Source organism: Ziziphus jujuba, chromosome 11 (genome assembly GCF_031755915.1).
Source record: "Ziziphus jujuba cultivar Dongzao chromosome 11, ASM3175591v1".
In the NCBI taxonomy this organism is placed as follows: Eukaryota; Viridiplantae; Streptophyta; class Magnoliopsida; order Rosales; family Rhamnaceae; genus Ziziphus; species Ziziphus jujuba.
In genome coordinates, this window is record NC_083389.1 from 17,898,561 (window position 1) to 17,913,636 (window position 15,076).

At 33.2% G+C, this 15,076-nt stretch overlaps 1 pseudogene; it reads left to right on the forward strand.

Annotated features, from left to right (window-relative positions):
• LOC112488842 (probable LRR receptor-like serine/threonine-protein kinase At1g53430) overlaps window positions 1-15,076 on the forward strand; it is a 74,976-nt pseudogene that overhangs the window by 4,332 nt on the left and 55,568 nt on the right.

Below are 15,076 nucleotides of genomic sequence, written 5' to 3' on the forward strand. Positions count from 1 at the left end.
TTTTTATTTATTTATTTATTTTTTTGGTTTGCTTATGTTTAGGGATCTAAGCTTCAATAATTTGACTGGTGAAATTCCAGAAACACTTAAAATTTTGGGAACTGGAAAACAAAAACATGTGTAAGTTTAATTTTCATAAATCATTGATTAGCTTCGTGTTTTTTCATTGAGAGCATAGACAATGTATGTACTACCTCTATATTTACATGGATACAGATTTTTGACCAACAACTCACTCTCCGGTGTCAATTGGTCTTGGATTACTAATGGGCAGAGGAACTGGTTTGTCTATATTATTCTATTAATCTTTTTTTTCTTTAAATGTTAAACATGTTATTAATTTTGTTTCAGTTTCATTTTTTTGTTGTTATTAATTTTGTTTCAGTTTCATTTTGTTGTTCCTAGAGTTAATCTCTTTCTTCTCAAGTCGTTAACTTATATTGATGATTAATGTGATCAATTATATCATTGAATTATATATGTTAATAAAAATGTTTATGAACCAACAAATTTTTGAAAAGGTACATGACAAATTATATGTTTTCAGGGATCTATCTTACAACAATTTTACAGAAAGGCCACCTTCGATTGATTGCTCATTTATGAACTTGTAAGTTAGTTTATGTATCTAAAGCTTTTCCTTAGGCTTGTGTTTCTACTTTATGTCTTCTAAATCATTCATGCATAAGTTTTCTACTAACTATCTTAATATTTTGAAAAAGGAATCTAGTTTCGAGTTACTCAACTTTCGACAAACAGTCGTAAGTCCCTTCTTTGTTATCACAACAGTAATTATTTCAATTTCCAATTACTCATCTTTTGTAAGCTACATGTTCCTCTCTCTGAGTTGTAAGTATTTTGTAGTAAAGTTTCATGTATTCATGAAAACTAAGCAATAATGTTTTTGACAAACAGATGGTGTTTGACAAAGGACCTTCCTTGCCCAGCAACGCCAACTCGTAAGTATAATACAGGTTATTTCCCATGAAAGGATTTAGCTACATGATGATGATTTCGCGCGCACGCGCACACACACACATGTATATATGTATATTATATGTATAAAAATTTCCTTGTCAAACCTACAGATAAGGCTTTATTTATAAATTGTGGAGGGGAGAGTCTGAATCATAATGGAAATGAGTATGAACAGGACAGAAGACCTGAGGGTATATCGAACTTCGTTTCTATGAATAAAAAATGGGGTTACAGCAGTGCAGGAGTTTACATGGGTGATGAAGATAATAAAACTCCAATTTTTTTAGCCAAAAACATTTTTTCTCTCAAGACTGATGCAGAAATATATGATACGGGCGTATTGCCCCTTTATCACTCAAGTATTACGGCCTTTGTTTGCAAAAGGGCAACTACAAAGTGCAACTCCACTTTGCAGAAATTATGTTTTCTAATAACCATACATTTGGCAGCGTCGGAGGGCGCATATTTGATGTCCAAATTCAGGTGATTAGACAAGAAATAATATATAAACTATAAATTTCCAATCCATATTCTATTCACCTTTCCGAAACTCTTTTCTTGATTGCTCTTTTATAATTCATTTTTCGTTTGCATTACGATTATATATCCTATATTCAATTCCCAATATTGGACATTTAAGGGATTCTTAAATGTTACCAACAAGATACAATAATTTAACTTGGTTTTGACGAGAAACATTAGAAAGATGATGATCGCCACTTTGCTAAAATTGTGACAAACAAGAGTTTAGTGTCACAAGTGTTGTGAATATTTTACCTATACAAATTATTGGTTTTGGTTATAATTAAACATTTATGAATGTCTTTATCTAAAACTTGTTGTGAAAATTTTTAAATTTTTACTAAAAAGAAAGAGTGAAATTCTAATTCAAATTATGCCCAGGGGAATGTGGTTTTGAAAGATTACAATATTGTGGAGAGAGCTGGAGGAGGTGGAAAAGGTGTGATCGAGACATTTTATGTTAACGTTGATGGCAGCACTCTTGATATCCACTTATACTGGGTAGGGAAAGGGACTACTATGATCCCTTATGTAGGTGTTTATGGACCTCTCATATCTGCTATTACCATCACAAAAAGTAAGTATTTCCTTAGTCTGCTAAGATTTCTAATCCCTTTGCTTTCATCGCTAAATCATTTTACGTTTTGTTGCAAACTTCATAGTTGAAGATCAGGGACTATCTGTTGGGGCAATTATTGGCATTATTGTTGCATCATGTGTGCTTGTCATAGTGATTTTGTCAGTCCTCTGGATGATGGGTTACTTGGGGGGCAAACGACATGAATATCGTTGTTACTTGTGGGGAAAACAGCATGAAGATCGTGGTAAGGATTTATCATTAAGGAATTTATTATTTTATATAAAGATAAGGAAACTTAAAATCATATAGCATGCAAGAGAACAATATCTTGTTGAAGAAATTTTTACAGAAATATTATGTTTCTTATTCAATCCATGGAGAATTACAAATCTATAGAATAAGATAGACCATTAAAAGAAAACTTATAAAGACTAACTCCTAGCTCTGTGCAATGCATGATAATCCTTAATATTATAATTTTACACCGCCTCCTCAGCTTGTCATTAGACGTTTTTTCATTCCTGGCTGACAGTTATTCACCCATAAAAGTAAAGATGTTACTATAATTAAAAAATTTTGTAACATTTTTACCCAATAACTCTTTCTTCTACCATCATTGAAGAAAGTAACGCTAAGCAAAACCCTTTTTAAGTGTTTCATTTTGAATTTTTTGGGTAAAAAAATTAATCTTTTAAATATCTTTATTACAACATCTCATTCTCTTACTCAATCGATATTTGTCGCTAATTTAACCATCTTTTAAATATCGTCATCTAACACTCTATTTTCTTGCTCCACTAATATAGTCCGCAATTTAACCACCTTCACTGTAAGATTCCACTTTTTTACTCCACCATCACACTTAAGATGGTATGGAGTTGTTTTTGTTCAAGCTTCTCAGGAGGGAGGTCATCTATCTAAGAATTGCTCCCATTGGAGCATGCTTAACCCAAAAGATCTTTCAAACTCCAAAGTCAACCATCTAAAAATGCGTTGATTGTTAAAAGAGTGTATACACATTTGAACCATCACTGTTCTACACCAAGATGATTTAGAGATTAAACACTTGATAGCCTTTGCTAGTAAGGTAGCCCACTATAGTCCCACACTCACCCAAACCTAACCTAGCAACCTCACACAGTTTCACCTATGATCATCACAATCTACCTTAGTGTATTGTTCACGAATCTTATCCTGTTTTAACGACCACACTTTAAATATTGTATTGTTCACTGATCTTATCTTGTTTTAACCTCCATAGTTAAATTGGTATGAGTTTTTTTTTTTTTTTTTCATACTTCATAAGAAGTTACCCATCCTAACATTGCTCCCACTAGAGCACATTCAACCCCAAAAGTTTTTTGAACCCAAGAGCCAACCACTTTAAGAATGCCTCGTTTGTTAAAAGAGTGTATACTTTACATTTGTACCATCATCGTCTGATACTCAAGCAATATGGGTTTAGCGATTATGTAACCTTTGCCAGTAAGGTAAACTATTAATGTCCCATATCCACCCACATTTACACCAAGAGCCTTATACAATTTTGCCCCTAGTCTTCACAATCCATTCATCCATAATTGTCACAATCCATTCATCCATAATTGTCACAATCCATTTCAGTGTATTGTTCATTACAATCCACCTAGTGTATTATTCACTATTCTTGCCATTTTTTGCCTCACATCTTGATGTAAGATAGGTGGGGGGAAGAAAAGAAAATTGAAAATTAAAAGGTAGGCTCTAATATTACACTAGAACAATTTTAAGAATTACTCCTAAAATCCCTAAGCATCACACCTAAGTTTGTTTTGCATCATACAAAACCAATGAAATAACTCATAAAAATACTTGTATTATTAATCAACTTCACTAAAAGAGTTACAAAAGCCTCCTATTTAAAATAAAACTACTTAACAATATTAGGAAACTAAAATAATACCTTAAAACATAAGGAAGCTAAAAGTAAGATACCCTAATTAAATAAGGAAACTAAATAATAAAACTTCCTTAAAACATAAGGAAAATAATTTTAAAAAAAAAAAACCTAATAAGCATAATATTAAAACCCTTGCAATCAAATAAATATAATAATATTAAAACCCTAAAAATTGTAAAACCCTAGTAATTATAATCCTATGTAATCTCCAATGTTCTCCATCATGCTCCCCCTTTTAGAGAACAAGACTCCGGCGAGTTAAAAGCTGAAATCATAAAGCAATAAGCGAAACTTCAAGATTGATAGCATCAGTGACATAAGCTCAAACTTGATGAAGAGGAGACATGACTAGCAAATTTAGGGACATTCAAAGTCAACAAAAGCTTTTCATTCAAATGATCTGAGTCCAACTTGATACATTTAGATTGTGTAGGTAATGGTCTAAGCAAGGTGACAGGTTGTATAGGTAATAGTTCAGGTAAGATGACAAGTTGTGTAGATAAGGGTTCTAGTAAGGTGACAGGTTGTGTAGGTAAGGGTTTGGATAAGGATTTAGATAAGGTGATAGGTTGTGTAGCTAAAAGTTCAAATAGGGATTTGGGTTGTGCAGGTAAGGTTTCAAATAAGGTGGCAGGTTGTGTAGTCAAGGGTTCAGGTAGGGATTCAGGTAAGGTGGTAGGTGGTGTGGATGAAAGTAAAGGTTCAAGTAAGGATTTAGGTTTAAAATCAGTAGGCTTTGTGAATACATGCTCAGATATCTGTTCAGATAATTCTTCAAATCTTTGTAAACTAAAGTGAGGAAAGGATGCTGGAATAGTTGTATTTGCTGGTTGCACTTCTTTATTTTGATCATAGTTGGATTGAGAAGCATTACCTTGTTTACTTTTAGTTGAAGCTCTACTAGACCTAGATACTTGTGCCTCGATATTGCCAACTCAAGCTTCAATATGGCTAAACCAAACATTAAAAGACTCTAGTTGTACTACCATATGTATTAAGAGTTCTTCATATAAGCCTCTATTCCTTCCAAATCGTGTAACCATGACTCTTTAAGCTAAAGAAACAATTTGATCACTGGATACTGTTCATGCTTAGTACTGTTTATTCTAGTACTGTTAGCACAGCAACTGTTCATGTGCAGCATTGTTCACAAAGAAGTTTGGATCTTTGTTCTGATACCAAACTGATATAGGATAGGTAGGGAAGGAAAAAAAAAACTAACAATTAAAAGTTAGGCTCTAGTATTACACTAGAACAATTTTAGGAATCACTCTAAAATCCTTATGTATCACATCTAAGTTTGTTTTGCATCACACAAAACCAAGGAAATAACTCTCATAAAAATACTTGTATTGTTAATCAACTTCACTAAAAGAGTTATAAGAACCCCTATTTATAATAAAACCACCTAACAATATTAGAAAACTAAAATAATACCTAACAACATAAGAAAAATTAATGTAAGATACCCTAATTGAGTAAGGAAACTAAATAATAAAACTTCCTTAAAACATAAGAAAATTAAAAAAAAAAAAACGGATAAGCATATTATTAAAACCCTAGAAACCAAATAAATATAATAATATTAAAACCTCTAAGAATCATAAAACCCTAGTAATTATAATCCTATGTAATCTCCAACGTTCTCCACCACATCTATAAAGGCTCAAATGTTTTGCAGTACATCCTACTTGCTGCCTAGTATCCTCACTGCCATACTTCCAGTTAAGTACATTCTTTGATATTATAGGGGTTTTACAATGCACCCTTTCGGGCCAGAGTCCTCCCAAGCACACCTTTAGTCAATTGTAAGCTTAACCATCTACAACGCCATGTTCTCTTACTTTATTGATATTATTCCCAATTTAACGACCACATGCCAGATGGTATAGAGTTTTGTTCAAACTTCCCAAGAGGTCACCCATCCTAGAATTACTCTTGCTAGAGCATATATGACGTTAGAGTTCTTTTGAATCTTAAAGCCAACTACTTTGAAAAGACTTTGGTTGTTAAATGTGTGTATACTTAACATATTTGAATTATCTTTAACACTTGGATGATGTGGAAATGGACACCAAGTAGCCTTTGTCAATAAGATAGCTTATTAGTACCCCTCACCTACCCAAACTTACCCTGGCAACCTCATGCAACTTTGCCCTTTCTTTTTGCAATTCACTCTATTGCATTGGGGCTTAGTGTTCTCAATAGCACACTCACAGCTGGATACAAGCTCTAATACTATCTGTAATACCCCTAATTATTTGGTCATCATAATCCATTAAGTGAATTATTCACCACATGTATTATTCATTGATCTTGCCCCGTCTTGCCTCGCATCCTTCAGAACTCACATGTCTTACAATATATCTCCCTTGGAGCCTAATGTCATTGCAAAATATACCTCCATTGGGAACCAATGTTCTCGCTAACACAATTTCAATAAGGTACAAGCTCTAATACTACCTATAACGCCCCCAATATTATCCTCAATTTATCTGGTCATCACAATCCATTCAGCATACTATTCACCACATGTATTATTCATTGATCTTGTATCGTATCCTTCAAGACTCACATGTCTTACAATATATCTCTCTAATTAGAGCTTAGCATTCTTGTTAGCACACTTCTAATCAGATATAGAATTTGATACCATCTGTAACAATCCACTAGTGCCCTATCACTATCTTACTCCACCAATGTTATCCCCAATTTATCTACCACACTCCATATAGTAAATGAGGTTTTTGTTCAGACTTTCCAAGAGATCACCCATCCTAGAACTGCCCTCGTTGCTATCTCGCTCCATTGATATTATCCTTTCCAGGAAGTCACCCATCATAGAATTACTTCCATAACTATCTTATTCCACCGATATTATCAAAAAAAAAAATATATATATATATATATATATTATAAGTCTGTAAAGTATATAATAGACTAGAATATACTAAGTACGTATATAATATAATTAATGTAAATCAAAAGTGTAAATATGTAAATAAAATAAGTAAATAAATGAGCTTATTCATCTTTCTACATGCAATATATGTATGATAATTCACTTTTTTATTATGTTCATTATTTATTTTTATTATTAATGGAGAGGAATTTGTATCATTTCAAATCCCTATTCTTATTGAAGAGAAGGAACGAGAAAAACTGAAATCTTCCTACTCGAACAAGAAGTCCTATAGTTTACAACTCTTCTTTATATAGTAATTCGACCTATTGCTCCGCATCCCCCCATCAGTTTACTATGAAAGGACCCGCATAACCTTGTAATTGCCATTACAACTATAGCTACTGTAACAGAAGTAGAAAGGATAAAAGAAAGATACCCGGGCATGAGAAAGGAAGACTGGGGAACAGACGCACAAATTTTTATAAACCAATTAGCCAACCATTCTTTCGGCTTTTTAGGCTATCTTTTAAATGTGCGACTAAATCTTTCAGTGGTACGGATGACCCCTTCGCATAATTAGAATGTATATAACCCTATTCTGGTCTGGTCTGGTATGGAATGAACTTATAATCATGGAATCGACTCGATCATCAGATTATAGATTATAAGTTCATAACCCTAATTTATCTATCGCATCCCATACAATATGGGATTTTAGACTTGTCAAGAGGTCATCCATCAAAAAATTACTCCCATCACTGTCTTGCTCCATCGAACTTCTTTTTTCTCAGAAGGTCACCTATCTTAAAATTGCTTCCATCACTATTTTGCTCCACCGATATTGTTCCCAATATATCTACTGTATTCCAAACAGTATACGATTCAGACTTCCCAAGAGGTCACTCATCCTAAAATTTCTCCCATTAGAACATGTTTAACTCTGCAGTTCTTCTTATTCCAATTGCTTTGCAAAGGCCTCAGTTGTTAAGAGAATGTATAGTTTATATTTGAACTATCAATGTTCCACATTCAAGTGATGTCATATTGGACACCAGGTAACCCTTTCCAATAAGGTAACCTGTCAGTACATTTCACCCATCCACATTTACCCTGGCAACATCACACAATTACCCTTAGTCTTTACAATCCATCTCAATGTATTGTTCACCGATCTTACATTTTAATATATCGCATCTTCCAATGCTCACAAGTCTTACTTTTATATCCAAGCATTTCTTTATTGCCTTTTAAGGATATTTATGGCTTTCTATTGGATTGACTTTATCAAAATTTTATTTGGGAGGATTCTCTCATTTGTTTTTACTAATTTTCTGACTTCTAACTTCTTATTTCTTAATTTTTCTTTTAATCTATATCTACTTCTCTAATTCAAGATGACATCTCATCATTGTCAATCTTTACTTTTTTGGGGTCCTCATTATTGTGAATCTAAAGTGGTTATTTAAACATTAATATTATACCAGTTTTTTTTCCAATTTTGCGGGATCTTTTTTGTTATGCTTTTATGGCCTTCAAGTATAAAACCTGTAGCATTAATATATTTCCTTCATTTCCTTCTTGATCAGCTCAGCCAACCTATTTCAATTATTTCTTGATATGTTCTTCTCCATAGAGTATACAAAATTGAATAAGAAATATCAAATACTATGGCATTTTTTGTCAGGATCCATCCATGGCCAATAACCGCCGGAAAACAGACCAACATGGAGGACGTCGATCGTCGGTGTTGGGGGCCAATTCCGGCTCGTCTATCGGCCAACCAGCCAGAGATTCAATGGCCGGGCTAGCCTCGCCGTGGGCCAGGCTAGCCTAGCCGTGGGCCATCATGTCATCCTGTCCGTGTGGCCGTCCGACAGCCGATAAGGCTGCAGTCGAGGTGGCACTGAAAGGAAGGAGAAGAGGAGGAAAAAGAGAGAGGAAGAGAGAGGAAGAAAGGAAGGGAGAGGGGTGGGTGTTTTTTTTCCCCCCACGTGCCCGAAAAGAAAAGAATAGAAAAAGGAAAACAAAATGAAATAAAATAATAATATAATACTATTTTAATAAGATGACATGTGGCACTTTCTGAACATAACATGTGGCACATATCAATTGGTGACACAAGGCGTAATTTAAAGGCTCATTTGAGTACTCTACTGCCTAGAAAGTCAAACCTGGGAAAAATGAATATAATTTTATAGATTCATAACTTTTCAATCGTAAATCCAAATTAAGCGTGCCGCCAGTCTGCGAACTCGATAAACGAACACGTGATCATGGTACCTTGGTCAATATGAAATTCCACCCATACTAAAAAGTTAACTGTGGAACCCACTTGATCAATCCCAGTCAATCTTTGTCAAACTTCATTAAAAATTCAAATCGGGGCATTTTCTCAAGTCAGGGTGTTACAACCTACCCCCTTCTAAAAAATTTGTCCTTGAAATTTAGAAAACATAACTAGATGCAAAGTCAACAAAGATGTGCACCCCATAATCGAACTATTTGATCATGTATTTTTCTAACCGACCATAACTATATGGTGATGACTAACAGCTTGGAGTATACTACCACAACTTATCCCGAAAACTCCCAGGGGTAATAGAACCTAGAGCTCTGATACCAATATATCAGGACCCATCCATCATTGGTAGTCGCCGAAAAATGGCCCAATAAGGAGGACGCTGGTCACTGGTGTTAGGGGCCGCTCCCGGTGCATCTATTGGCCAATCGGTCCGAGCTTCGACAACCGAGCTCGCCTAGCTGTGGGCCATCATGTCGTCCGATGCATGTGGCTGTCCAACGGTCGTGTCGACTGCAGTCGAGGTGGCACCGAGAGGGAGGAGAAAAGGAGGAAAAAGAGAGAGGAAGAGAGAGGAAGAAGAAGAAAGCGAGAGGGGTGGGTGTTTTTCCCCCCACATGCCCGAAAAGAAAAGAAAAGAAAAAGGAAAATAAAAAATAAAAGGAAAATAAAATAAAATAAAATAATAATATAATATTATTTTAATAAGATGACATGTGGCACTTTCTGAACATAACATGTGGCACATATCAATTGGTGAGACGTGGCGTAATTTAAAGGCTCATTTGAGTACTCTACTGCTCAGAAAGTCAATCTTGGGAAAAATGAATATAACTTTATAGACTCGTAAATTTTCAACTGTAGATCCAAATTAAGCGTGCCACCAATCTATGTATTCATATCTATGAACACTTTACCATGGTACCTCGGTCAATATGAAATTCCATCCATACTAAAAAATCAACCGTGGGATCCACTTGATCAATTCCAGTCAACCTTGGTTAAACTTCATTAAAAATTCAAACTAGGGCATTTTTTTGGGTCGGGGTGTTACATTTTTATTGTCATAATCAATAAATTTATCACAACGTAAAAACATATGCAAGTTAAGAATCTAAAACTGCTCTCCGATTCTTCAAATTATTTAGTGTATTGTTGATATTTATGTATAATATTTTTTGGTGAAACTTGTTCTTTGTCAATATGCTGGTGACAAAGAAAAAGAAAAGTTTATGGGTTCTTATGTTTTTTTTTTTTTTTATGTCGAACGAAAATTAAGAGAAAGTTTGGTTCATTTAAAAGCAAGGAAAATTTTGATTTTCATTTTATACATTAAAAACTTAAAAAACTAAAACTTTAAAAAAATAAAAATAAAAAAGATGTCATGAGAGATAAAGGTGCAGTGGTATGGGGAGAAGCAGCCTTGTATTATTTGTGTTTAGGGAAAAAAATTAACACGTGGCAAAAGAAGAAGAGAATAAAAATTTTTGGGTATTCCTATGAACTTGTATTGTTTCTTTACATTTAACAGATTTTTAAATTTTTTTGCATGTGTTAATTATAAAATCGTCTTGTTACTTGATCTTTTATCAACTATATATTTTATAAAATGAAGCATTAATTTGGTCATTTTGTTCTTGAAAATCGTTTCACATTAATTAGCTGCATTAAGTATTTGAATTTTATTAAACTCACTTGAATGACATGAAAAACTTGTTTGCATGAACTAACTTGAATGACATGAAAAACTTGTTTACATGATTTGCAGTTTAGGAATTTAGTATATAGATTACTAGCTAATATACTTAAATATTGCTTTTATTTATCTTAAAGGAGAAAGAAGGTTGTTGTATCATTTACAGTTCTCTTACCATTTCGTTGTCACTTAAAAAGTTTAAAATATAGTGTGTTCTCTGAACCATTGATTTATTTTAATTGAGGTATAGTATATTGAAAAGTTTTTCATTTTGTTAATGTGCAGGTATTGCATTTATAGAATTAGCAGAAAGGTAATTGAGATGCACTGAAATGATTGAGTTAATGAGATCCACCACAATTTCTTCAACGACAAATTCGTGGATTACAATCTCAATTGCAAGCAATGATGGATTTAATGAGGAAGCAAGGAATGTTTGTCCAAAGAAATGATATACAACTCTTGTGATGCTTACGTTTAGCCAGTAAACTTAAGAGTTCTTTTTTTTTATTTTATTTTTTTCCTTTTTCATTTTACATGCTTCAAGTTAAGTTGGTAAACATGTGTTTAAGTTTAGCTGGTAACTTGATGTTTAAGCTTTGATTATGTTTTTGTGACATGTTTTTATATGTTAGTTTTGGATTATCTTATGTCGATGACATTAATATTAGATAGATTGAATTATATTTCTATATTATATTATTCAAAATTAGATAGATAATTATATTATATTTCTTTATTACATTATTCGCTTTGTTGGATGAAATGAAAATATATGTTAAAATTTAACATGTGTGGAAATGGCTTTACTTTTGCCAAAAGAGAAATATATGAAATTAATATATATATATATATATATTTCTTATAAAGCAAGAAAATAAAAGGAAAAATGGTGTAAAATCAAATGTAGAGATGGAATGTGTGTCACTAAGCTTCACACCATCTGAAATTCTAATGTCAATATGTGTAATAAGATGTATATACTGAGAAAAATTTGTACAATGTTTGTCAGTATATACACTATTAGTAACATATAGAAGGCTTTTTGTTATAAATTGAAAATGGAGTTTGTCAATAAATATAAATGATATTGGCAGCCAAGCACTCTGAACTTTATCGAGGTTGATATATTACACCTTAAACTTTTTTTTTCTGGCATTTTGCACCCCGAACTTCCTTTTTGCTTGTACCATTGGTTCTCTGTTAAAAATGTATAATGGAATGATCAGGTGCTTTGCATGTGCTTCTCAAACGAGGGTAAATCATGTAATTTTACTACTTTTAGACTCTGTTTGGAACTCAGAAAATGTGGAGGAAAAAAATTAAGGGGAAAAAGAGAAAAAAAAAAAAGATGCAGGACATGTTGTTTGATGGAAAAAATAGATAGATCTGAAGTTATTTGGAAAAAATCGATAGAAAGAAGCTCCTCCGTTGCTAAAATGGAGTTTTGCTTTTTTAAAATATCAGTTAGATAGAAAGGAGACAAACAGAAAGAGTTACAAAGACAGAGAGAATACACAAAAAAAAGGACAGAGACAGAGATAGAAAGAGAGGAGATAGACAAAGAGATTTACAGAAAAAAAGAGCACACCTAAAAAAAAAAAAAGGACAGGGACAGAGAAAAAGAAGAGATGAGATAAAGACAGAGAGAGTTACAGAGAAAGAAAGAATACACCAAAAAAAAAAAAAAAGGACAGATACAAAGAAAAGGGAAAGACAAAGAGAGTTACAGTAAAAGAAAGAGTACACAAAAAAAAAAAAAAAGATGACAAAGATAGAGAAAGAGAAGAGAGAGAGAACTTCATTCTGAAAATCCCTTCTTCTTCTTCTTCTTCTTCTTCTTCTTCTTCTTCTTCTTTTTCTTCTTCATCGTTCCACATTCATGTCTATTCTCTTCCATTCCTCATCTTTTTCACTCCTCCGTGCTCTTTCAAACCCAAAATCCCTTCTCTTTTTCTTTTTTCCTCCCCTTCTTCTTCTTTTTCTTCTTCCAAACCACCACTCTCAATAACATCAATAAGTCCAAACTAGAATAGAACCCTAATTTCTAAATTAAGAACAGTGAAATTACATAATTTAACCTCGTTTAATGAGCACGTGCAAGGCACCTGATCATTCCGTTATGCATTTTTAACAGATGAACCAACAGTGCAAGCAAGAAGAAAGTTTGGGGTGCAAAATGCCAAAAAAAAGTTTAGGGTGTAATGTGTCAACCTCGATAAAGTTCGAGATACTTGGCTGCCAATATCCCTAAATATATTTTACTAGTGACAAAATTGTAAAACAAAATAACATAAACATATAAAAATGAGAACATAATAAACAGATAAAAAATACTATTATTTTTTTATTCAATGCACAGATCAAGATAATATATATACATATACATATGTATATATATTAATAAAAACAAAATTACAATTACAAATGTCAAGAACCTAGTTGATATTCGAAAACTCTCACAGGCAACAATCTAGATCCAAAGCCTGTGTACCACAGTGTCCTTAATACAAATTCATCCACACAGTTCTAGTATCTTTGTGGCATTTGTCTTCCAGGATATATCGGATCTTCTAAAATTTTGTTACAATGCACCCACAGAAATTTCTATTTCAAACTTTGATTGTACCTTCCCTATATCACATAGACAATTAAGAATAGATATTAATAACAACCACTGATGCAATGAAATACAAAATGTGTAACACCAAAACTAATAAAAATATCACAAATGTTAAAGCATAAAAACATATAAAACTTGAAATAAAAATTTGGGTAAAAAACGATAAACAAAATTGGAAGTATATGGAAACTTTTAATATAAAAAATCTCACTCCCAAGTTACCTCCTTAACTAGATGATTCCGCCAACAGATCTTCACTAAGGAAAAGATTTTGTTGCTAAGCTTTTTCTCCTCCCTATTCAGAATTTACACTGATTGCATCTCATAGTAAAAGTTATGATGCAACTCAATTTCTAGTGCCTCCAACACATGTCATGGGTTTGAATGCGAAACATGGAGATGTGGAATACATCACGGACTAAGAAAGCTTCGTTGACAAATCTAGCTTGTAAGCCATTAGACCTATCCTTTTGACTATCTTATATTGTCTAATGTAGTGAGGACTCAAATTATCTTGCTTTCCAAAGTGTACCATGCCCTTCAAAGGAGGGAGTGATGTGATTCCGCCCGAGCCCACACAACAGACAACCCGCTGGGGTACGAACTCGATACGGATGAAGACCGGGCCAATCACTAAGGCTCAAGCTAAGATTTTTAGGGAAAAATTTGCCGCTTTTATCCAGGAGGAATTCATTCTCAAGAGCACTTGTCCATACCTGAAGATCCAAGACCTGTTTTGAGCATACAAGTGGTGGAAGCCGATACAGACCCGAGTAGCAGTTTTGGTGCATTTATGGAGTCCGGGCAGCAAGGAATGGTTCTAATACTTCATGAACTCAACAAATATCATTAAAAGGACATGGAATCCAGCCAAAGCTAAATCAAAAGCATCTAAAAATGACTTGTACGGACAGCATCTCAATTTGGCCGAAAATGTGCTCTTTTTGCACTACCTTTGACTTTTCTTCTTGTTTGATTTATTCCAATCAAGGGGCAATGTGTGGGAATCATTATTAATTATATTTGGCATCCTACATGGCATATGGAAGCTGATTTGGAGCCCAAACAAGCTGGAGATTGGTCAAAGATACCTTAGTAGTCAAACTAGTCAACTAGTTTCCTAATTTGATTTTGACTTTTTGTTTTAAAAAATTAGTTTTTTTTTTATTTTTACTTATTTACTTGCTGGACAAATAAGTTTAGAAAATTTATTATTTTAGTATTTCAATTGTAAATTAATTAATTCCTAATTCAAAATAAAATAATTAATTAATCCAAATTAGTTTAAGAAACTAGGAAAAATTAGGCACTTTCCTTTTCTCTACTTTCTTTTCTCTACACTTTGAGTCCGGTTTTGAATTGATTTTTTTAGGGTTTTTGCTTTGTAATCTTAGCCTATTTAAAGGCTTATTTTCAATGAGAAATCAAGCTTGAATTTTATACAGAAAATTATTTGTGAGATTAAATTCTCTTTGTTCTTTTGAACACCTAAAACACCATTAGAGAGTGAGTATTTTAGTTTGATTTATCAATA